Source organism: Pelodiscus sinensis, chromosome 6, assembly GCF_052426305.1.
Source record: "Pelodiscus sinensis isolate ZL-2025 chromosome 6, ASM5242630v1, whole genome shotgun sequence".
Classification (NCBI taxonomy): Eukaryota; Metazoa; Chordata; order Testudines; family Trionychidae; genus Pelodiscus; species Pelodiscus sinensis.
Window position 1 is genome coordinate 63,476,080 of NC_143057.1, and position 26,042 is coordinate 63,502,121.

Genomic DNA, 26,042 nt, shown 5'->3' on the forward strand with positions numbered 1-26,042 from the left:
GGCCCTCAGTTCCAAGCAAGACAGAGGATGAGCGCATGCATGTGGGGGGAAGGGAATCATAGCTGGGCAGAGCAGGATCCTTCATAAGATTCTGAAAACTGGGGTATGGGAAAGGCAGAAAGAAGTTGATTACAGCTACCAAAGATGACAGAAACCTGGGAGAGTAGAGATTTTCCCATTGGAGAACTGATGCATGTCGCAGAGCAGGTCCTTTTGACCACGACCTTGCGCGCGCATTGCCCATTCTGCCACACAAAGACCCCTCAGAGAAAATGTAGGCCGCAGACACACACTGAGAAAGCATAACTTGTAAGCGCACAATGCAGCTTTCTGTGAACGGAATTTAACCTTGTAGGCATCTAAGAACAGGGAGGTGAGCATGAAAAGATAGCGCACAGCTGCAAGACATAAATAAGGCTTTCTTGACCAGTCCTTGAAGGTAGGGAGGTAGGCATAGGGAGATAAGACGTAACTGCCATACACACTGACCATGCCCGCACGCGGCACTGTCCATGAAGCCATTAGGCGGGCATCATGAAAAATCCTATAGGGCAATATTGCACATTACCTCATTACCAGCCTATCAGGCCCGGCCAGGGAACAGACCCTAATAAGGTACCGGATATCAGGTTATGTTGTAAAAGATCCTCGACCCCTTTGTTCAGCGAGGTTCCGTGTATTGAGGGCACGTGTCTTTTTGCCCAGCTGAAGGATTGATCACCCTGAGGCTGCCTCCTCACCCTTCGAGTCAAAGATAGGGGTTCGCGAGTTCTGAGCATGCTCCGAGTTCTAGTGTGTCTTTACACTGTTATCGTTGCTGGATTTGTAAGTATTTCTTAAATATACTAGTCATTGGTTTAGTTAATAGTTGAATCGTGTTAATTTCATTGTGTAATTCTGTAGAGTGTAACTGAGTTCTATTAACCACAGGGTGTAAATTGTATAATCTTGTGTAGTGTAGTGGTATTGTATTAAGGCCAAGTATAAGTTTTACAAATAGAAACCTAGGAGTTGTTAAGTTGTAGAGGTAGATTAATGACTAACTCCACCAGCTGCCCTAAAATAACCATAGAGGGGCTGGCTGTGGACTGAGTTTTTATTATCATTATATTGGCTTTGTTTTTATATTTTTTGCTTGCATGCTGCGCTGCCTTAAGCGAATTAGAGATAGTGATTTAATATAATCGAATTATAATCACAAAGTTTGTAATCAGTTAAGTGCAGTTTGGTTCAGTTTTCCCCTCCTATAAAAGCATTAGGCAATTGCTTGTTTTAAAATTCATTTAAAAGTCACTTGATTTTTGATAAAAGAACCATTCTGTTTAATAAAAAAAATCATTTGTTTCACCATCATCCAGTAGTTTTCACTGGTTTGTCGGCTTTAACCCCTGGGGGCTCCCATCACATCACCAAACCAAGTTGCGACAATGTATATCTTTGGAAGGCTAGAGAACACACACATACACACACACACACACACACACACCAGTTTGCTTTTTCCTATCTGTTTTAAAACATGTTCCCCTCCTCCCCACCATCACTCTCCACCCTGTTTCAGGCATTTTTCTGTTCCCCACCATTCTTTCTAGCATGATAGTTCATACCATCTGGGAATCAGTATATTAAAGAAGGAGCAGTATGAACACTCTGTGAATGGGGTTCTCCCTCACTATTAGATCTAGATGATGGCTTTCAGAATCTCTCCAACTTTCTTTTCAGTTTACCAAGTTAGAATCACACTCCTAATGCTGTCAGGTGAACTGGAAAAGGGAAGTGCTACCTTGTCAATGAGTCTCATCAGGAACACTAGCTTTGCTATCTGCTTAAGCGGGTAGGACACCAACCTCAGATTCAAAGTTAGCAAACTGTAGGGCAGGCTTTAGATGATATAGAAACATGGGCTGCAGGTTTAAGAAGCAAGGGAAGGCATTGCCTCCCCTGGGTCTTACTGCCCAACCTCTCATCTCTTCCTATCCCTATACTGACAATTCCTGCAGGTTCCCTCATCAGGCTGTCCTATGGTGGGGCAGGGAGGAACTTTAAAGTGAAGAACTTTAAAGTGAAAAGCCTTCTAACTTTCCAGATCTATTAGAATAACACTGAACTTGCGAAAGAGCCAGTAAGTGACACTGAAGCCATTTAACAGGCATGTGACAACTGGAGGCATACGTTGTCAGTTTCTGAATCTACTGACAAAAATTGTGCATTATTGTAATGCAAATGAAGTCCGGGATTTGAATTTCCCGGGCTTCATTTGCATATTGCTGGGTGCCGCCATTTTTAAATGTCCGCTAGTTGGGACTCCATGCCCCGCGGCTACACGCAGCATGAACTAGGTAGTTCAGACTAGGCTTCCTATTCCGAACTACTGTTACTCCTCGTGGAATGTGGGACAAGGAGTACCGGTAGTTCGGAATAGGAAGCCTAGTCCGAACTACCTAGTTCGTGCCACGTGTAGCCGCGGGGCACGGAGTCCGCACTAGCGGACATTTAAAAATGGCGGCACCCAGCAATATGCAAATGAAGCCGGGGAAATTCAAATCCCGGGCTTCATTTGCAACTCCGGTTGACTACATTACCACCCTAGTTCGAACTAGGGTGGTAGTGTAGACATACCCTCAGAGTATGTATGTCTAGAATACAGGGTGTTTTCAAAAAAAGTAGCCTTTTTTCGAAAAAACTTCACCTGCATCTAAACTGCAGCTGCATTCTTTCGAGTAGTTATTTTGGACTAAGGTCCTCGTGTAGATCAAGGCAATAACATTTAATGATTTTCAGGAAGCTGCAGCAATTTCCCCACCATCACCTGTTTTGTTACCTAAAAACACCAATAAAACATGATATGCTGCCTCTCTCCTCAATAGAAAACACCTGATTATCTGTTTTGACTATTTTTGCTGCAGTCTTGATTACCCAATATTAAGTTATCCAAACTAATTTGTCCCTTCTGTATCTTAATGCATTGAAAATTCCCTCAATTACCTGAAGCCTCGACCATCCAAAAGTATTCCATGTCAGCTATAATTTCCAGGAAAAAAAATCAAGGCTGCATTATACTTAAATTAGCTCTGTGGCATCAAAAACTATGATGGTTTTACAACCTGAACTCCTCTCTTGGAATAGCTGCCCCTCTTCAATCATTAAAACAAACAAACAAACAAAAAACCCAAACCCTGAAATGAAATGAAAACTATGAGAGACTGAAGTCTGGAAATAATCTCAATAACACAGCCTGCTAGAACTGAAACATTTCATCTCCTCTAAACTGGTTCAAATACAAAAAAAAAACAAAAAATACAAAAAAATAGAAAGTTCATGCTATAAATGAGTCTATTTACAAGACTTAAACCAAACTCTAAGCTAAATGAAACAACTATACATTCTGATGTTCTTTAGTGAGATGGATCATTCTTCCAATCGTCTCATACCCCATTGATGCTAATATTTTCAGTGATCCCAAATATCAGTGACAGTGCAAGGTTTTCCATACTTCACTCCAACAATTTTCTTCAGGCTTGATCAAGTAAGATTACCTTTCAGAGCAAAAGCCTCCATACACATTCAACCCCTCATTCAAAGCCTCTTTGGTGAGACAGCCAACTGGAATGCCAGCAGGGTACCAATTGCAATATAAACACAGACCATCAACTTATTTCAAATAGGCCATTGAACATCTGTCAGATGGTAATGATTTTCAAGTAACTGTCACTAATGACCATTACTAGATTCTAAAATCTGAAAAAGCAGGCTGTTACAATTGAAGTGGCATGGTGACAACGAATTTTACCCTGAATTGAGCCTGTGCTAGCTATATTACTGTCAAAGATGCCAGCATCAAGTTTCACTTACCAAAGTATGATCTGTCAGAAGAATCAAATTAAATCGTAGGAAAACAGCAGGAACAATATGTAACTAAATCATTTGTCTAGAAGACCAGGCTCCTCACCTCAGACTAAATATGTCAGATTCCTCTGCTTGACAGATATGCTTATGGTTCTTATGGGGGTTTTCATTTTTTTTTCCAGAGGCCTTTAGAACTAGAGCAGCAAAGGGCAACTGAAGGCTGCAGCATTACATATTATGAGATAAAAATAGGTGCTTTCAGTGTAAAAAATGCAGTGTAAAATGAGCTATAACAGTATTCATTTGAATAGATGTTCCATAGAAAATTCCTGTCAGAACATATACAGTTTCTGGCAGCAGGCAAATGTATAACTGCACTAATATATGCATGTACGTGTTTTAACTATAAAAGACATGTGTGTCAGAGGCTGCTATAAATCCATGAAGTAGATTTTGGTGACATCATAAAGCATGAGGGGACGGATGATCATAGGGCTAAAGAGCTGAAATGAAGCAAAATTGGTCAGATATTCCTGGGAGAATTCTGTACCAAAAATTAAAAATTCTGGGCACAATATTTTAAAATTCTGAATATTTTATTTGTCAAAATAACACTAAGTAATCATGCCAGTTTCATTTTTTTTGGTGGTAATTTATTTCAAAGAGCCTGTCAGTAGGTATGTCTGTAACAATACAAACAATAACAAAAAACTCCCAGGAGTAGAGAAATTAAAAAAAACTGACAAACAAGGTCTGTTTCTTTGCCCACTTCTGTCCTTTGAGAAGCTCATCTGTGGGGCACTTCCCCAATCCCAAATACTTACATTCCCTCCCCCCAGAGCCCAGTTGTAGGGCAATGCCCCAGCCCAGACACTGGCATCTCCTTCTCCACAAAGCCCTGAGGTCTAGAGGGAGAAACAGCTTGATGTTGAGTCCCAGGCTTGCATGGAGTGTTTCTGCTTGCCATCTCTATCCTCAGGGTATGCCAGGAATTGCAGCTGCCAGGAACTCTACAGCTCCCTCTCCTCTCCCCCAGCAATGTCTTCTATTTGTGCAGTGGTGCAGAATTCTCCCAGAAGTAAGGGCTCAATTGTTAATTCCCTTGTTCAATGTCAATCTCTTTGTGCCTCACCTCTCAATTTGCGAAATGGGGATAATGCTTCCTTGCTTCCACCCTCTGTCTTCTCTGTTTAGATTTGAACCTATTGAAGAAGGGAATGTTTCTTATTGTGTGTTTGTACTGTGGCTAACACAGCAGCACCTTGATTGATACGTGGCCTCTTGGCACATAAAAATAAATACATTCTAATAATAATAAATGAAAGCAGAGACTGGATGGTATAGTGGTTTCATGCCAGATGCAAATGAATGGCATTTTCCTAAACAGATGTATTTGCATTGTAATTGTTAGGATTTTACATTTTAAAATGTCAGCTTACATTTATACTATGCAATATATTAATAAGGCAGCAAAGGCTGAAATGACTGATTATAAAGATTTACTCTATTGTTTATCCATATGTAGTAATAGTAAAAATGTACATCAGAAACAAAAAAGTATTAGGATTTTACATACATAAAATGTAGGAAGTGAAAAAAAATAAAACTCAAAAACAGTTTTAATGCTACACATTTGTGTAAACACATTAACATAAAAGGATTTTTTTTAACAATGTTACTTCACAGTTATATAACATTGAGAAATTAAACATGCCATTGATATACCTGGTCCAACTACATGTCCAATTGTTACAAAAATGTAACCAAAAATATCAACAACACAAATGCAATTACAAGAAATAGACTTGTTTCACTCCCCAGCACAGCGAAGTACAAATTGCATGGGCAGCTTGAAGCCCTAGTAACAAATTATATATATTCTATGTGCCAAGATCCCGCTGGATAGCAATGCAAGATTACTAATCACTTGGACCTGGCACATCAGTAAGAGGAACAGAAAGAGGCTGCATTTGACCTTGATGCATTATAGGAAGGGAATTATAGTATGCAGTATTTTGTAAAATATTATAACAACTTTTTACAGAATGTTATAACATATCATTCCCCAGTTTCTTTAAAGAACCAAAAACAAGACTAAAAATTCAGAGGCAGATCTTGATACCCATACTTATGTGCAACAGTGCCTTAGTTTCTAAGTAATCCCATGGCTATTGGGCAATGAACAATGGAAAATGTTAGTCAGACATCATGTCTATGGGACTACTTACCAAGTAAGCTTCTCCATATGAGTAAGACAGAACATAGTCCTCAGTTAATCATCACAGATGTAGAATCTGAGGAATTCACCTAAATACTGAGCAAGGACATCGCGCTGTGACTCCGTCTTGCACTTTAAAAAATTATATTTCCTAATTTAATACAGGATGATGTCAGTGGGAGTTTGCCAGAATAAAAACTGAGTGAGAACCTGAAGTTGTTACTCACATACTGTAGAAATTTTCTATTTTGAGTTGATTATGTACAGATTAAGGTGTCAAGATGATTCACTCTCCAATCTCTAGAGCCTCAAAGATTAGGTATTGCTGAAGTGGGGCAAAGTTTGTGTCCTAAAATCCCTTATCAATGCCACTGATAGATTTATTGTTATTCATGTGATTGAATATAACCACTACTGTACAGGCAGTCCCCGAGTTACGCGGATCCGACATAAGTCGGATCCGCAGTTCTGAACGGGGCCGTCTCCCTGGTCTCCAGCAGACCAGGGAGAAGAAGCAAAGTGGCGGAGCACGCGGGCTGCGGACAGCCCAGACGTGTCTGGGCTGTCCGCTGCCCGCGTGTTCCGCTGCTTTGCTCCCCGTCCCCCTGGTCTGCAGACCAGGGAGAGGGGGAGCAAAGCAGAGCAAAGCCGCGGAGCCCGAGGGCAGCAGGACAGCCACTCTGGGCGCTACTGGACCAATCCGGCAGCACCCCAGCTGCTCCGCCCCAGGCGTCCTGATTCAGCCACTGCTGGTCAGTTTCAGCAGCGGCTGAATCAGGACGTCTGGGGCAGAGCAGCTGAGGTGCTGCTGGGTTGGTCCAGTAGCTCTGAGGAGTGACGGCACTACTGGACCAACCCAGCAGCACCTCAGCTGCTCTGCCCCAGGTGTCCCCAAGTCAGCCGCTGCTGAAACTGACCAGCGGCTGATTCCAGGAAGCCTCTGCCCCGGGCTTCCTGGAATCAGCCGCTGATCAGTTTCAGCAGCAGCTGACTTGGGGATGCCTGGGGTTCTTAAGTGGAATCTGTATGTAAGTCAGATCTGTCATCCAGATTCAGCCACTGTTGAAACTGATCAGTTTCAGCAGCGGCTGAATCTGGACGCCAGTTCCGACTTACATACAGATTCAACTTAAGAAGAAACCTACAGTCCCTATCTTGTACGTAACCCGGGGACTGCCTATACATGAACTTTCTACTCGCTGATTCACATGCCATGTCCATGTGATCGTATCCACTTGAATGTAGTCCATGGTTTCTAATTGTTTTGTGTTACAATTTTATTGTTATGGAAAATTATTTTTATGTAAGATATATTTATATGTTCAAGGCCAAATTCCCAGATACGTTGTAGTCACTTGGTATTCTTTAAGCAGTGTAGAGTGTCATTCAAGTGGCTAGAGATGGCTAACGAAGAATTCCTTTTAAATAGAGTAAACTATCTTCTGATGGAAAGAATTGGAGCCTTAGTCACTTTTTGAATTTGGTCATCTAATGTGACTTCACTAGTCACACAAAAGGACAGAAAAGTATTAGACACTTTGAAAGAAGTTCAAAGAGAAGACACTTTTGAGTTTAATTCCAAAAAGTACTCAATTTAATCAACATTTTCAGAAAAATGTTCAGTTTTCAGATATTACCTTCTATGTGAAAGCAAGGATTTTCTTCCCTGGAATCAACCAGGAAAAAAAAAAAATCAAGATCTGCTACATAACAGGGATTCACTCTTAGGGTACATCTGCACAGCAGCATTATTTCCAAATAAGTGATGTTATTTAGAAATAACAAAGAGCATGTCTACACTGCAAGCCTTTATTCTGAAATAATATTGAGCTGGAGAACTTCTTACTCTGACTCATGCTAACCCTCATTTCACAAAGAGCAAGGGAAGTCAAAGGAAGACTGTTCTTCCTTTGACTACCTGCTGTGTAGACAGTGCCTGAAGCCAAGTTAAACTATTTCAACTTCAGCTACGCAACGAACGTAGATGAAGGTGTGTCACTTAATTCAATTTTAGCCCTACTATGTAGACATACCCTAAAATGATGTAAAGGCTACCACCTCTCCACGAATACACCCATTTGCAATTCCAGGACATAACCTTGCTCTGAGCAGAAGAGCTTAAAAAAACCCATGGACTTACAGAATTGGTTCTGTTAGCTCTCAACTAAGAAGTACCCTTATATGTCCTTTGTAAGCTGCCAATAGCCAACAAAGGACAATATGCTTGCATACGAATGTGCAAGGCCCAATCACGCATCCACTGAACTCAAAACAGCAAAAAGCTCCTATTGACAGCATTGGGAAGAGTGCTGGGTCAATAATTCCCATTGGCATCAATGAGAGATGCCAAAGAGAGGTCCCAAACTATCTGCAAAAGTCATTAGTAATCTAATTGAATTGAAACCTATTTTCTGCAAATATGGGGGATGTAACTTGAAGAAAAAAAATGTAAAGGGGAAGTAATTGTGAAACACTGAGGGTGTGTGTACACTACAGTTTTATCAGAAAATGGACTAAACTTGAATTACGTCCACACTGCAATCACGTTCTTTGCCACCAAAGGCCACATGCAAACCCAGGAGTAGGTTTGCATGAAAATCAAGTTTGTCCGGTGAGACCCCAACCCTGAGCTTCCCCTCCCACTTCTTCCCCTTGCTATCCCCTTCCAGCTCCCTTCTCCCAGGTTTTCCCCTCCCCTCTCTCACCCTCTATCTTCCCCTCTCCTGCCTCCTTTCCCCAGTCTCACCAGAGTTTCATCCCCCCTCCCCAGTTTTGTTAAATAAAGAGAGTTTGTGTTCATGAAAATACATGTATTTTATTTGACATCAGGAAGGGGGATTATGGAGGGGTAAGTGGAAGGACGTGAGGGAGGAATAAGGCTCAAGCCCCCAGTGGGGCAGACCAGGGAGGCTCTTAGTGCTCCTCAGGGTGGAAGCTCTCCCACAGGGCCTCCTGGATACTGACAGCCCCCCGATGGACCTTCCAGATGGAAGCCTGCAGAAAGTGTAGCCAGGCTCACAGCTATACCTCCATGAGAAGCACCAGAGTGCCCAGGGGCAGCTCTGGCTCCATGTTGCAGAGTGCTGTGGTGTCTCAAGTGAGAGCAACCAGAGCACACAGAAACAAAATGCTTTGCTGTCCCTCATCGAGGTAGGCAAGCAAGCAGGGAAAACTGAGAACCGACTCTGTCCAGGGGTGTGGAGGTGTCCCTTTAAGCACAGGCCTCGGATAGCCTCAGGCAGCAGCCATACAAAGTAACTCCTGACCTGATGCCCTGCCGGACCTGGTTCCAGCCATCCTTAAATGCGATTCAAAGTCCATTCAGTGTGGACACGCTATTTTGAAATAGCAAAAAGCTATGTTGAAATGCATTTTGTGTGTAGACACATTATTTCGAAATAAGCTATTTCGAAATAACTATTTCAAAATAATGCTGTAGTGTAGAGATACCCTTGGGCAGTTATTTTGGATAAATAAATAAAAGCTAGTAGTATAAAACATATGACAAAGTCCATTAAATTACCTTTGTCACATCACTACCTTTCAACCTCCAAAAATTCATTTTGTAGAGTACATAGAGACCACAGGACATGAACAAGATGAGACACCTTTCATGTCAGGGGATAACTAAATTTGCAGAGCTTACTGACATGACAAGGAATCTGACCAGTGCCTCTGAATCTCTTTTCAGCCTAGGAGAAAATTAAAGGAACTCCTAGTCATTTTCTCAGGCAATTATGCATAAAGGGACTTAAGCTCAGTTTTCATGATAACAAGCAACTGGATAGTGATAAGCAATCCGTGGCATCCTCTGCATCCCGTCTTTCTTCTCCAGTAGAGGAATGATACTTTCTGTAATGAGGTCTTTTCCCTCCTACCAGCCCTCAGTGGTGTCCAGGGAAAATAGTAAATTAAAGGTTGTTCCTATGAATTACTGAGGACTTCCAACCTAGCCGAGGCAAAAAAGATTTATGCTATGAAACCAATAGCTCTCTGCAGATTGTCTTTACTGTGTATATTGTCTGGGAAAATAAGATATGTCTCTCTCACTTTCTCTCTCTGTTAGATAGCCTATAAAGGTCACAAAAGCTAAATCCAAACATAATGACACTGAGAAATGTCTCTATTGCTGAGTAACTACTAGCTGACTATAATAGCATTCATTTATTAATACAAAATAACATTACTCAGAACATAAAGCCAATTTACTGTGTTCCAACATGAAGCAAAATAAATACATCTAAAATTAGATTCTATTTGCTGAATGAGATTACCTCATTTTCAGAGCAGGCTAGTTTAAGAAGCCAGTTTAAGTTTTGCTTCTTTTTTAGTCTGGAATGAAAAATAACTGACTTCATAATAATTTCTAAAGCAAAATCCTTCTGTAGAGACAAAAATGTTTAATTCCCATGAGAACTGCATTATTATGCTATTCCATTCAACATTAACTAAATTCATAATCTGTAAACAGGGAATCTCCTACACCTTAATCTGCAGTAACTGTGCACTCCTTAGAAATCATGTCCATCTTGGTCAGGATTTTCTCAGCTTTTACTTGAAGACAGAGGTTTTACCTCTGCCATCTTAATGAAGGAAAGCCTAAGAAACTACATAGGCTTTATGGACTAAAGGGGTAGATGTGTTAGTCTAACTTTAAAAATGAACAAGTAGTCCTGTGGCACCTTAGGCTATATCTAGACTACAGAGGGTTTTTTTAAAGTGGCCCTTTTTCGAAAAAACTTCACCTGCGTCTAGACTGCTGTTGCGTTCTTTCAAAATTAAATCAAAACAATGTGGCTGTTTTTTCAACAGTGGCAAACCTGCTTTTATGAGGAAGAATGCTTTTTTTTCAAAAGAGCTCTTTCGAAAAAAGGCATTCTTGAATGAAAACAGGGCCTTTTCAAAAGAGAGTGCCCAGATTGCCAGGGTGCTCTCTTTCAAAAAAGCGGATCACTTTTTCAAAAGTCTTGTGGCTGTCTAGACTATCTCTTTTGAAAGAGGCTTTTTTCCAAAGAGCTCTTTCGAAAAAGCCTCTTTCAAAAGAGATCGTTTAGACAGCCACAAGTCTCTTTCAAAAGAGACTTGTAGTCTAGACATACCCTTAGAAACTAACAAATATATATATATATATATATATATATATATATAGCTTTTGTGTGTAAAATCCACTTCGTCAGATGAGTTGGAGTGGAAATTACAGAATCCTGGATATATACAACAGAAAAAAGTAGTTACATGTCAGTTGTGTCCCATTTATAGAATTTGATATGGAAATGCAATTTCTCCCACCTTTTATATTCACATTTCGCATCCAGCCTGACTTAATTAGCTTTATTAACACCAGTCCTACAATTGACAGGTAACTGCTTTTTTCTGTTATATATACCCTGGATTCTGTAGTTTCCCTCCAACTCATCTGACAAAGTAGGTTTTACCCACAAAAGCTCATTATCTAAGCTTAAGGGAGCGGTCGACAAAGGCTTCTCTTGTCGACCGATCTGCGTCTTGACTCATGCACTGTGCTGACGATCACCTGAGCCGGCATAGCACAACGGCCATTTTTATTTTAACAAAGCCAGGGATATTTAAATCCCCGCTTCACTATGTCGTGTAGTCTATTTTACATGCCTAAGGTACCACAGGATTGCTCATTGACTTTATGGAATTCACTCCAGATTTGCAGTGGTATATATAGGAGCAGAATTGAGTTATAATGCAGTGGGAGACAGATTAATCCAAACTCTTGGGGCCTGATTCTCAGTTTCCTGGCACCTTATATAGTCACTTATTCTGGTGCAAGTGGGTGAAAAACATAACCATGTCAGAATGGCAGCATTATACATCCACTTTGCATAGCTATAAATGACTATGGAAGACCATGGAGAATCAGGTTCTTAATGCCATAGTGTCTGTATTTACTTTTATTCTGAGTCTGAAAACTGTAAATTGAGACATACCAACATTAGTCATAATTTCGACCTTCTTTATATACTTTTCAAGCTCTGAAGTGCAGCTTGTGGGGGTAAGTTCCCCGATTTTGCTTCTGCTTTTACCAGTGAGTCAGTAGTGAATATAAAGATTTAAATCTACCCATTTCTGTCTAGAGAGGGCTTTTTAATAACATGAAAATACTTTGTCTTCCTCTGTTATTTGCCACAGCTCACACGCCCACCTGATTAAGTGTTACTAGAAAGCGTGACTAGTTGCTCACTGCACAAAAACACATTAAAGTTTGGTCCTAGGTGAGAAATAACCTGACATAGAAACTTAACAGCAATGGTCAGGCAACACAACAACAAAAAAAATAACTTATAGAAGAAGTCTTTGGGTCCTAAGGTCACCAAAACACCAAATGAATTAAAGAAAGACTTCAGCTTTGACTAATCTTTGCACAACAATAATATTGAATGTCATAGTCAATTCACATTATGGAGTATATTTTCCTTTTGATATTCATGCACAAGTCCTGTTCTGCTCAAGTTCCCAAAAGACATTTAAAGTCACTAGTACAGAGTCAAATCTTCCCAGAAATAAATCAGCAAATATAACAGCTTTAAAATTTGCTTTATTTTGAATTTCAAGCATTCTTAATAAACCATTAAGAGGTAAAAAGAAAGAGAAATCACTTCCTGGATCTTCACCTTTTGTTTAAAATTTTATAAAGATTATAAGATACTGTAATGGGGTACTCACCCCCAGAGTGTCTTCTGGCAGTCTAGTGCAATCTGGTTGTGGAATCTTCATCATTGGAGACTTTTAAGGGCAAGTTAGACCAACACCCATCAAGAATGGTCTAGATAATAGTTAGTCTTGCCCTGAGTGCAAGGGACTGGAATGCATGACCTCTTAAAGTCACTTTAAGCACATCTACAGTAGGAAGTTATTTCAAAATAACTGAATGTGAAAAAATAACTCCCGAAATTACACAGTTGAACTAGTGTGCCCACACTACAGTGAAGCCTCGAAATGAGTCCAATGCAGGCTCCGTTATTGTGGATGTGCTACCTTGACAGAGTTCCAGGAAACACTGGGAAGTAATTACTTCAAATTACTCTGGGGAGTAGTTATTTCAAAATAGCAGCCACAGTTCATCCACACTAACGCTATTTCGAAATAACTATTTCAAAATAAGCATTATTACACAAGGAAAGCAGGAGTACAGATTTTGAAATCACCAGCCTGTTATTTCAAAACAACAAGCTTGGCAGTGTGGATGCTCTGCTTATTATTTCAAAATAAGGTGGGTTATTTTGAAATTACTCCTTAGTGTAGACCAGGCCTTCTGATTCTATGAACACCACAATCACAGCCCTGCCTCAGCTTCCCCCTACTGAGCTTTCTGTAAGTCTAGTGAGGCAGCATGTTGAGCAGTGGTGTTTCAGGATTCTAACTTATTTAACTCAAAGGTGAATATTATACAAATACACTTCCACCTCATACCCTAGTTGGTGGGGAAAGGGACCGAGTTAACCTTAGTCCAGCAACCCCACTTATGTCCAGGTCCCTTACCAGTGAGGCTTTCTTGACCCAGAACCATCTTCTGGGGTCAGGACCTTTAGTATCAGCTGAGTCAGGAACCCCCACTGGTCAAACCACTATGACACTTCCTTAGAACAGCATGGAATTGCTCTGATTTGGGGCTCCTGCTATTACCTGATGAAATCCTTCAACTGAGACCAGGTTTTGCTAAGAGTTGGCATTCATAGTTCCTTCCTTTTGGAGTCTCTGGCTATGTCTAAACTGCAGGGTTATATCGGAAAAAGATATGCAAATTGAGAATTTTCTCCTTTTTTTTTTTTTTTTTTTAAAGACGCTTTTCCAAAATTTGGCCTGTCTACACGGGGCCAAATTTTGGAAAAACCTCCTCTTTCGGAATATCCCTTATTCCTGATACAATGAGGAATACAGGGATGCCGAAAGAACATGTCCACTTTTTTGGAAACTGTTCTACTGCAGTGTAGACATAGCTTCTCCCACTTAGGAGCTTTGTTTTCTTCCCTAGTGGGGCTTCCTCACTAGCTCCCTCTGAGAAGCCCTCCCCTTAGCAACTTTGTCTCTCTCTTTCTGCAAACTGTTCCTTTCTCTAGGAGCTTCTGTTTTCTAGGGACACTCCACTGAGAATAGCTTCCTAGCCACCTACCTTCAGGAGTTCTTTCCCCAAGTGCTTCCTCACAAAAGTCTCTTCTGCTTGAGCCCACATAACCCTTAAAGATGTTCCTTAACTAATTAACTAGCTTCCAGTTATTCTGAGTTAACTACTTCCAAATGAACCTGCTCCATTCCATCTTGTGGAGCCTGTCTGAGATAGGTGGAGCCTCTCACCCCTTCAGAAGGCTAACATCCTTCTGCCAGATACATTTATTTATCATGTGGGGATCTAGCTGCTTGTCTTGCATTGTTAACAGTGGAAGCTGCATGACTAATATGCACGGTTTGGAAAAGGTTGGGATGTTTGAACAAGAAAGGGGAGACCAATGTGACAGCAGTTGGTTGAAACACACACATTCTGTCCTCTACCAGCGTTTATTTGGCAACTTCCTTTCACATATGGATCAAGAAGAGGAAGGTTTTCAGAGCTCATGTGGGATGAGTTGTTTAGTCTCTTGTTTATGGCAAAACTGTTGAGATTCTGTGTCTGAATGATTCATGGGAATAGTTAGGTGGAGATCAGCGTGACCATTGAATCCACAGGGCTGCCTAGCATTACCTAATAACATGCAAGTTTGGGGACTGATTCTGATATCATTTAACTGGTTTTTGTTCTATGCCAACATTAGTGACTCCAGGGAAGTTGCTCCTGAGTTCTGCCAGCATAAATTAAACCAAAATCAGGAACAATTTCCCATGTTATCTGTGCCTGCATGTGTGCATCTTGGAAGTAGCAGTTTCTAGGGGATGTATGTGGCAGGGATATTACAGGTTCATCCATATTCTGGAATATATGCTTTGGTGAAGCATCAAGTATTTTAAGCAGTGTAAGGGGGTAGCACTCACCTCTCACAGGTGCCCTCTTCTGGCCAACTATGTGTGCCTGCACAATGCTGTTTGAAGCCTATTTGACAACTCAGACTTCTGGCAGTCTCACATGCCCTCTGTGCAATTAAGCACAAAACCCCTTCTGGGGTACTCCTTTAACAGGGGCCTATCTCTATGGCCCCTGTAGTGTCTTTGGGTCTATGCCTTCAGTCTGCTCTCCATTGTGGTAGAGAGTAGTGCTCCCAGAAGGCAGCATCTTCGCCCTTTTCTCCTGGAGGCAGCATTTTAACTCTTTCCTCTGGGCTTTATCTCCACATTCCAACAAAGTTCAGTTTCCAACATGCTCTCCCCTCAAAGCTATCTGTAGGGCTTCTGCTCTCTCAGTCAGGCACTCCCTCACTCTGCTAAGCTTGAGGTCTCCAAAGAAATTGAACATCCTGTGGTCTGGCAGCTCCTTTTATAGGGCCTTCCTGGCCTCTGATTGTATGGTTCTCCTGCAACCACTGTAGCCTTCTTGGAATACCTCTCTTTTGTCCTTTTCTGGGGCAGGGTGTGGGAAGGCCACAGGTCTCCAGCAGAGGTCTTCAGGGCCTGGTTCTCCCCATCACAAGCAGTCTGAAGGTTACATTGCCATAGATTTAACTGAGAAGCAGTTTGTTGGTCAATTGGTTTAGCATCTATCTGAAAGAGGGATTGTAACAACACTGAGCTTGGTTCTTCTTAAGCCATTTTCCAAATGAGCAGTTCAATCTTCTGTGCTTTCAAAAAAATCAGAGGATCTTTGGCTTTCTTCAGAAAGATTGCAGAAACCTGGTTCCCTACTATACCTGGGGAACAAGCACACACACAGACAGACGCCAACACCAATTCCCTCCACACTGTCCAACTGTGCAACCAGACCAACAACTCTCAACCAGCAGAAGATGATATAGAATTGGCAATGAGCAGGGTTCAAATAGTAGCCTTCCCTGTCTTATGGGTTTAACACCCAGAGGCCAAATTGTGTCCCCAAATATCTGCAGACAGTGAAGGCCCTTAGTGAGAAAACAAACCCTGCCTATGGCTACAGGATTCAACAGATGGAAGGGGTAGAATGTGTGTGAAAGAGGTGGAATCACCTTCTCTATATGTAGCTTTCCAATATTCTCTGAGGTTCCTGCTCTCTATAACATATATCCTGGGACTGTCTCTTCTGTTTCCCATTACCTTTTCATTTCTTTTTGTTTTGATGCAGTGGTTATTATAAAGTAGCCTACTCCATTTCCAGTGAGCTAACATGGCCCATCCATAAAAATGAACTTCTCCCAAACCTTTCTTGATGTAAATGCCTATGTCTGTCTCTTAAACCACTTGCCTGATGCTATCTTCCAGCACTCATCCCATATTCAGAGGCTTCCCTAATAGCTGTATCCCATATAGTGAAGAATATGCATAGGAAACCCCTAACATTGTCTGTTTTGGAGATTCCTGTGACATCAGCACACACAGTACACATTCTATCAGGGAAGATCCAAAACATGTATGTTCAGATTTTGCAGAAGGGCATCCAGCATCACTGTGAATTCCTCTGAGAAAAATCCTGGTGGTGGGTAGGAGATTGATGAGCTTCACCCGACTGTAAAAATTCCTTGAGATGGGGAAAGAGGATCCTGTACTCTTTGCCACAGAGACTCTGGCTGTTAGGGAAGGGGTACCAGAGAATTTGAAGCTTACCTGCTATATTAAAGGTAGGGAGGAAGGGTGACAGTTAGAAGTCTTCTAAAAAAGTTTGTATTGTTCTAAAGAAACCCACACATCTCTCTTTGCTTGATTGAATTTAAGGGTCGCTCTAAGGTTCAGACAATACTTACTGAGGGTGTGTTTAGACTACAAGCCTCTTCTGACAGAGGCATGTAAAATAGGCTACCCAACATAGACAATGAAGTGGGGATTTAAATATCCCCGGCTTCATTAAAATAAAAATGGCCGCTGGGCTGTGCCGGCTCAGCTGATTGTCAGCACACCGCGCGAGTCAAGACGCGGATCGGTCAACAGGGGAAACCTGTGTCGACTGCTCTGTTATGCCTCATGAAACGAGATTTACAGGAGCGGTCGACAAAGGCTTCCCTTGTCAACTGATCCATGTCTTGACCCGTGCGCCGATGATCAGCCGAGCCCGCACAGCCCGGTGGCCATTTTTATTTTAATGAAGCCGTGGATATTTAAATCCCCACTTCATTGACTATGTTGGGTAGCCTATTTTACATGCCTTTGTCGGCAGAGGCATGTAGTCTAGACATACCCTGTTGGACTCCCAGTTATCAGAGAAGACAGAAAGGCCTTCTTCCATCTGCAATTTTTTCCATTTCTGTTTGTTAAAGACATAACTACGTTTTTGCCCCCTCCAGATTACACTATTGTAATGTGTTATACTTCAAGTGAACCAGGAAGTGCCCCTAGAAACTAAACACGGGCCCAGGCCTCAATAATAACCTTTTCCTCAGTCATACACAAAATGGCAGCTGTCTTTAGCAGAGACTTCTTCTCACAGAGCCCAGGGTATGTCTCACATGAGCTGAGAGAAGAGGGAGGAAGGAAGTTACTCAATGCACTGTTTGCAGCTATGAAACAAGGTTCTCCCTTAAGAAGGTGGAGTCTGTTTTACCATCTTTAAGGCAAGATGCACAACTCACTTCTTGGTGCAGGTCTTCTAGCAAGGGGAGGGTGGTGTCTCCTGACTCCACTTAGCAATTGATCCTTTTACTAAGAGTCTGTGTTGGATGGAGGAAGGTATAGAGAGCTCTACTTCCATTGTGAGTGAAATCCACAGTACATATCTTTATGCAGGAGCACCAAGACACTACAGTGATGAGTGCATTAGAAGTGAGTTTTATCATTTAAAAGGAAAACAATTCATGAACTGCCTTTTGGGGAAATTTTAATACCATTCCTTGTGCAGTGGTATAAGGCATAAAACTGAAAGGCTAGTGATTTTAATCACCTAAGAAGATTAAAAATTCTAATTATTTCATAAAAAGACATTGCTTAGAATGACACTGCTAATATGAAATTGGATTTCTAAAGAAAAACACTATTGATATGGGTAAGACATTGCTGACAGTCTTTTGGAAAGCTCAAATTGTGCACAGCTGTCTAAAGCTATTTCATTCCCAGAAGGATGGACGAGATGATCTAATAAAGCCTTTCCAATCTCTAACTTTCATTATGTGATACAGTTATTATATAAAAGTATGTTAACCTAGATAAGGAATGCAATTGTTTTCATGCATAGAAATTATTTTACAGTATAAACATATATTAAATGCTTCTCCTCGTACAAACCACAACAGATTTATTCCAGCAGCATGCTCTCAAGTGGCTCCTCAATACATTTCTGCCACCAAGCATAAAAGAAAGTATCCCTAATTTCCCTGCCTCTTTTGGGGATCTAAATAATCCCTGACAGAGACAATTTATTCCTGAGACTCATAAAAATATTTGTGCTGAGTAAATTTACGTCTTTGAATTTGGAATGGCCCAGACTGAGCTAGATTATAGGCATCTTCAAAACGTTGCCACTGGAGAAGATAGCCCAGATTCAGTTACAAAATCTTTACTCTCCTTCACACTATACAATCTGAATAGACTCTCCATTCACTCAGTATAGTTCATAGGAAGGAGCAGCGTACTAATATTTCCAGCATGTAAATATATGATGTCAGTTTGCACAGCAGTGCTGCCTGCTCTGGTTATGATTGTGAGATAGCATTTTTGTTTAAACAGAAAATCAAATGAAGGGTTTCCTAAGCTGCTTATGTCTCCTCCAATGGAATTAACATACCCCTGGGACAGAAGGTTTGTTACAGAGGCAAACTGATGTGAGAACCCCTGTCTGAAATATTGGTAGTTCGTCATTGATTCATTCAATCTATTAGTGAAAACTATGGTTTGCTACTGCAGTCACTGACATGGCAAGCATACAACACATCAACTGCCCACTAAAGACAATGGGTATGTTGTCAGGTTGGTTGGCAAATGTGAAACAGACAGTGGGAGACAGATATATTGTAAGGTAAATTCTACTCTGCAGTTAGATCGATCATGTAGGGTTACCCATAACAAACACATCTATAGCTGAGACTAGCACGTTTGAAAAAACAATGCAGAGAAAGCCGTAACTGCAGTATTTCTACTACCACATTGCCATTTTGAGGAATTACCGTTTTGTTCCCTCTAGAACTGTGAGCCTGCTCTTTGGAGAGCCCATTCCAGCAGCAGGGTTCCATTTCAAGCTCTCTCAGAGTTTGAGCCTTTTCAACTGCAGAGGTTCCAAGTGACATTTCTCTCCCACTATTGATTCAGCTACACTAATTATGCCTTTGGCAATATTGTCTGTATCCATTTGGGGTCCTTTTCTTTCTTTGCTTTCAAATGCTTAAAAATGCCTCCTGGTTTAAGTGTCTGGTCTACCTTCATTGAAGCTGAGTTTTCTTTTCTTTTTTTTCCTGTGATGCACTGCTGCTGTGCAAACAGACAGCCCCTTTTCTCCCTGTCTCAAAGTGGTAGAAAGACAGTCACACGAGCACACCAGTCTGTTTTTTTATCTTCTCTTCAGTGATGATGCCAGATCTACAAAAAATGTTATGTTTTCACAGAGCACAATTTTTTTTAACCTTCCTTCCCATGTGGGAGGAGGACATTTAAATCTATTGTAAAATTATAATGGAGGGAAAGAGTGTTTTTCTGTAATAATTATGAACTCCAGACAAACAAGGACTGGATAATGCTGTGTAGTGGCTGCAGATTCTGTTGAGTATTCTAAGCTTGTCTTCCCCTATTTTCAGTGTACTGGGAGACTGAATGAAAAGGTAACATTCCACACTAACAGGCTGCTTCAAGGAAACATAGATAGATAGATAGATATATAGATAGATAGATATATAGATAGATAGATAGATATATAGATAGATAGATAGATAGATAGATAGATAGATAGATAGATAGATAGATAGATAGATAGATAGATAAAATAAAACATCAGCAAAGACAGCATAGCAGAAAGCCTTCTCTAAATTTGCTTACTTTTATGTCTGGCTCTTTATTTAGAGTTTTTTCTACTTCTACTCTGTTCACTTTAATCTTTGGAACCATTTTTTAAGTAACAAGAATATAAAGGGTCACACATTGCTGGATAACCCCATGGCTATAGAAACATTCCAAAGCACAGCACTTAGCCCAGTGGCACAATTTCCTTAAAACAGTATGATCACAAGTAGCTTGCTGCAATTCCAAGAGAGGAAAATACCTTTTGAGATCAAATAAAATGTATGAACTATAAGATCATAACAATGAGTGGGACTAAAGAAAGGAAAACAAGTCCTGATATTTTATACTAATGCCAGGTTTCTATATGAACCTGTGAGTTATAATGATGAAGTGCTGTAATGATAAAAGACTCATTTTCTAAAATCCAGTGCCAGCTAGCGTCTATTTTAAGATGAAACAGGGATATCCTCTCCAATATCATGTTGTATGTGCATTCTGTCCATGCATCCTACTTATGTTCAGAAGTCAGAGAACTGATCTGCAGTGGAATACTTAGGACATAGACACATGAATTTGCAGTCTCCTTCCGATAAGTCCTTTGAGTGATGCAGAACCCAAATGATGGGAAATGGGAACACAATGTGATACAGTATTACTACCCTCTGAAACCAGAAATTCTGAAAAGCTCGTGAGTGAGCCTCTTTTGAGATTGAAGTCCAACTGTGATACCCGTATTCACTTTGACCAGCACTTCACTCCATAAATAGCTGCACTGAAGTCAATGAAACTATTTGTGTATTATGAAGTTCATACTAATGTGAAGTTCAGAATCTTTGCGATTTCCCCATCACTGGTAACTAGTGTGCATTTTATTACCCATACGAATCTAAGTTTAGTACCACAGATGTTCCTAATTTAGTTCAAAGACTTTTGTAAGACATTTGCTAGATTACATGTCAGATACAGAATCAAGGCCAACAACAGATACTCATAAAAGCGTATTTCTCTCTAAGGCTGAAAGAAGCAATTTGCATTCAGCACAAAGCAAAACCATCTCCAAGGTCAAAGAAAGGATTGCTGAAACTTATGCACTTGCATAGTTTGTAAAGAATGCCGAAGGTGTGTATAGCAGGAAGAATGGCAAGATGTCATTTAGAACCAGAAAGGTGGAAATTAGAAAGGATTTGGGTATGAGATTTTTCTAGCACAACTAGAGCTTTTAAAGCTGATTGCTTTTAAGACAACTCCAGTATGGTTTGGCACAGATTCTGATCTGACACTATTTCATAATAGAGAAGTACTAATTACAAATGTTAGTCAAGAGTCTTTGGACAGGAATATTTGTTATTGATAATAATATATAACACTCAGAGAGTGCTTTCCTAAGCATGGAGCTCAAACATGGGTAAGCGTCGTGAATCCTGTTATACAAGTGGCAAAACATACACAGATTTGGGCCCAGATTTTCTGGAATGGCTATTCATTTTAATTGGCCAGCTTGAATCATTAGCCCTGATTTCCCCCAAGTATGGAGTCTGCTTTTTCCTTTCAACTTTATGAGAAATAATAAGATACTATTAACAGACAGCAGGCCAGAACCATTTAACAAACTTAAAGGTCATTTGTCTCCCAATAGAATGTATCATTTGCTTGCCTAGCATTTACCCTTTGTGCAGGAGAGAGGCACCTTGAGAGCAGCCTCACAAAAGATTGCTGCAAGCCGTCAGGCTAGAGTGTGTACATGATTAAACTGACCCAATGGCTCAATAAGCCACCCAAGGGGACTGGGATCACTGGATTCCAGGATGCTAGAGCAGGCAGGCTGAAATAATGGCATCAGGCCTTAGCTCTTGAGTTGGGGGTTGGATTTCACCCCAAGTACTTCACATTCATAGAGAGCTTGAGTGTGTAAACAGCTAAAAGGAATCACACAGAATGAGCACAGAAATTATTGCCATGTACAAAATAACTTTACTGGGCAACAACTCACAGCTCAAGTAGCAGACTGTACCAAAGATTTCCTCCAGTAGCAGAAGGAAGAAATGCTCCTCAATAGGCCAAGCAGCAGCAATGGACCTGCACTGTGGATGCAACTTCAACCCTGAGGCTGAAGTAATTTTCTGGTGCCTGCTGCCCTCATTTGCATCGGAGGGAAATAGCCAGTGCATGCATACAACAGCAGCCACTCTGATCCAGCCACTGCCATGCCCAACCCCCTCTATAATCCACATTGCCCAGCAGTACAAAAAGACTTCACTCCCATCCTCCTCTAAGCTGGACTCCATGGCACCCACACTGTGTATCACTTCCTCAAGTCCTACTCCTCACTTTACCAGTTCTATTGTGGCAAAAGCCTTCCTTGCCTGTGAAGGTGAGGGCAATTTTTTCCCTCAGACTTTTCAGTCTAACTTGAAAAAAAAAAATCTCTGAGGGGCAGCCATGTTAGTTTGTAACTTTAAAAACAATGAGTAGTCCTGTGGCACCTTAGAGAATAAAAAAAATATATAGTATCATCAATAAAACCCACATGATCAACTGATGAAGTGGATTTTACCCACGAATGATCATGATACTATATATATATATATATATATTTGTTAATCTCAAAGGTGCCACAGGACTACTCATTGTTTGAAAAAAATCTATGATCCCAGGCTAATTTAGACTAGAAGCCTTTGCAACAGGGAACATGTCTCTCTAATTCTCTGTGAAGCTGCCAGGAAATCATTGCCTTTAAAGAAATGATACAAATGACATTCACTGACATTGTAGTCACCTCATTATAATACAGACTCTGCTTTAAAGAAAAAACAATGACTATGCTAGATCTCCACAAAGATTACATTATTACAGTGGACGAGGCTATATATTGAATTATTTTGTATGGGGGAAAATAATGCTTGACAGCTGAAGGCCCTGAGAGTTATAATTGCTCCTTTCAACAGCTAGGACATTCACATATGTATTAAACTGGTTGCAACATTACAAATCATCTTGATCAATTGGTCCATCAGCCCTCAGAGAGAGAGCACTGATCACAACATACCATTAGTGCTGTTCTAGGCAGTACTTCAGCCACCCACTGGCCAGGCTGTCAGTGGCAACATTACAAATAATGCTCTCAAAGACTGGGCTTGAATCTGCTCTGGCTTGCATGGGTGTAAATCAGAAATTACTCCACTGAAGCTTGTAGGCCTTGTCCTTTGCTGGGGTAAATTGTCATGGGTCCATTAAAGTTAGTGGAGTTATAACAATTACACTAGCTGAGAATCAGGCCATCTATTTGCATTCCTAAATATGGATTTAGGCATAATTTAAGGCAACCAAGAGTTGAGAAATTTGGCTTATTTGTGATAAATTAAATAATTTTAAAAGATCCTAAAAAGCAGAAATTGAGCTGTACCTTCTTTTAGCTTTATTGGCTGGTGAGAGGAAGATCAATCATTAACAGAACGAGCACTTGGAGTATCTTTATTGCTGTTTGAATTAGGGGGTATGACTCAGTTTTATTTTCCCCAAGCTGGTATTTTTTGGTGATATCTGCAGCAGAGCAGAGCTGGTGGCTGAGAAATTACAGCAATGGCATATGCAGAGTGGGTCACATGTATAGGCCTTCTGACCCTCCCTGTTTATAAAATTCTATATATAAATCAGGATCAAGATATTCCAGGACAGTTTGCTATGCTACATATTACCACATAGAGGCTCTTCTAAAACCCAAGGGAAGTATTTTTGAGATTGCTATAGACTATGGGTCAAAACTAGATATGTTGCCATAACTGTTTAAGTGGAAGCAAGCATATATTTATAGGGCTTTTAGTTTGTAAACGAAGAGGTTATTTTTCCTAACCTGGGTCAACTTGATGGTTGCTTCTTTCTGGGTTGTGATATTTTGTCATACCTCTCACAGCTTTCAACTAGTCAGCTTTCTGCTCAAAGGGGATCAGAAAGGGATCAGTTACACATGAGACTGGCACAAAAGGCCTTTTATTAACTCCCTACCCACAGAATTTTTCTAAGATTAGAGTCCTTCAAATGCGTCAGAACAAATTGTCAATCTAAGTCTTTATCTGAGCTGTACAAAACCGTTTTAACCTGTCTGCCAAGTAAAACGGTTCATTCACATACAGATAAGTTCTACCAGATTTAGCTTAGTTCATTACCTTTGTGCCTACCCCGTTTGAAATTTCCTGCTCCATTCCTAGGTCTGACAGCATTTTTCTCCTCCCTGCCCTCCAGCTTTCAATTGCTCTATTATCCTTTGATTGGTTCATGTTTGTTGTAATTCATTTACTCCTATGTCCACGCTAAATCTATTTCCCTTGCAGACACATCCTCTCACTGACACTTTCTAGATCACTGACATTCCCAGCTTGGTAACAAATACTTTAAGCTTTATTTAAACCAATAGTTATGAAACTGTGCTCTGTGACCTACTGTCAGGTCTTGGAGGGAGTCCCTGTGGTCATGGGAGGTCATGCAAAAATGTAAAATTCCACATATTTTAAATGATAAAAACTGGATGCATAACAGAAGCCTTGTAATGGTGAAGCCATTCTACTGCTGTAGCCTTGAAATCCCAGTTAGCTGTAGCTGTGTGTTTGACTGGCTTTACTTTATACAATAGAATACAAACTCCATTCAAATATATTATTATCTGTGACATGAAGTTCAGGTACCATGCAGACTGACCATTACAAGATGTGCCCCTCATTTCAGATCTGCCTAGGGAGCACAGTTAAAATGCTGGAGTTTTGCCATATGAATGCAGGGTGTGTTGGTACAATGAAGAGCACCGAGTCTGGGACCTCGTGCTCAAGATGGTGACTTGAGGGGGGAGAAAGACGCTGAATACTTTAAAAAGTGAAGTCAGTAAATAGCCAATAGGGCTTTAAAATATCTGAAGTATTTCTGTTGAAACTACAGAATTTTAACATATGATTGTATGAATATAATGGACCAGATCCTTCAGATTGGCTGAAGGCCACTTGATGTGAGTCCTGAGATGGAGAGTAAAGATGGCTTTAAGCCATTTCTGTGTTTTCCCAGTCCTGAAGCAACTAGATGTTGGCCTAGTTCCCAGACCATATGGAAGCAGCATGAAGGCTGATCTAAAATGCACTGGCTGAGAAAAGCCCCTAGGGTCACCAGGGCACAAGAATACTCTAGCCATAATCATTTTATCCAGCTATCTCTCATGAACCAGCAGCAAGCGCCGTGTGCCACAGGAGCTGTGACAGTGACTCTGTGCCACACCGGGATTTCCCGAAGTCAGAGCAGACCTTCACTTGCATAGACAGCTTTCAACACTGTTGCCAGTCAACTCTGTCCAGGCCATTGCAAGACAAACTGAGATCTCTCTCACGGTACAAGATCCCACAACCGACTTTCTTTAGCTAGGAACTCAGCAGTTTAGATTGTTTTGTAAGGAGGAGTACCCAGCTTTAGCTGCAGAAATCAGGGAAGTTCTCATCCAGATTTTGTCCTCATGTCTCTGAGCTGTGGTGCTCTTCTGCTATGGCAATGAAAAAAAAGTAAAATATCAATGCAGTTTTTATCAACCATAAACTATCTTAATCTGGACAATACTTTCCCAGTATATTCTGGTGAGGAACTGCTTTTATCATCTATTCAGGCCCATTCACAATATCAAACTGTGAATGTACTTTGGTCAAGATTTTTACAGACATAAAACTTAGGCTGCTAAATTTATATTTAGACACCTAAATAAGTAGCCTGATTTTCAAAAGTGCTCAGTACACCCAAGTCCCCAGTTACTTCAGTTCAATTAAATATGGTTACAACAAGTTAATTTCTCCATCTTTTTTTAAAGTCTTGGCCATAAACTTTTTAATACATGGTTATTATAGGAATAGTTATGGTTACAAAAATGTGCCTACTCATTGTTAGAGATCTTGCTAAGGTGAGTGGGAAGGAGAGTCACTAACATTCCTCAGTCTGAAAGGGCATCTATCACCAG

At 40.7% G+C, this 26,042-nt stretch overlaps 1 long non-coding RNA gene across 1 annotated transcript in view; it reads left to right on the top strand.

The window, feature by feature from the left end:
• Positions 1–529: 529 nt before the first annotated feature.
• Positions 530–26,042, top strand: part of LOC142829890 (uncharacterized) — an 89,472-nt gene continuing 63,959 nt past the window's right edge. The window contains exon 1 of the long non-coding RNA XR_012904790.2: positions 530–825. This is a non-coding gene — a long non-coding RNA (uncharacterized LOC142829890). The remainder of the gene's footprint in view (positions 826–26,042) is intronic.